We start from the raw sequence: 332 nt of genomic DNA, 5'->3' as shown, positions 1-332 counted from the left end.
GGGGGAGGGGCCCCGGAATGAGGGGCGCCGTAGCCAGGAGGCTCCTTTTGCCTGCCTCGGCATCCCACCACCCCCCAGCCCGCCCCAAAACACCATCTGACACACGCGGTTGGTTGCGCAGGGTTGCATCAGCCTGGCTGACGCTGAGCCGGGCTGTGCCGGGGAAGCGTGGCTGAGCTCACCACGGCCCCAGCCCTGCTCTAGGGACACTGGCACTGGCCACCCCACCCCCCGCCTCCATCCCTGGGGCTGCAGGGACGAGTCAACCTGCTTTGAGGTGCTTTGAGGATGCCAGGCATCCCCTTCTGGCACCCCAGATCAGAGAGGCCGGC

The sequence above is a fragment of the Merops nubicus genome, unplaced genomic scaffold (genome assembly GCF_000691845.1).
Source record: "Merops nubicus isolate BGI_N331 unplaced genomic scaffold, ASM69184v1 scaffold29260, whole genome shotgun sequence".
NCBI classification, from domain to species: Eukaryota; Metazoa; Chordata; class Aves; order Coraciiformes; family Meropidae; genus Merops; species Merops nubicus.
The sequence above is the reverse complement of the archived record's forward strand: the minus strand, read 5'-3'. Positions refer to the sequence as shown.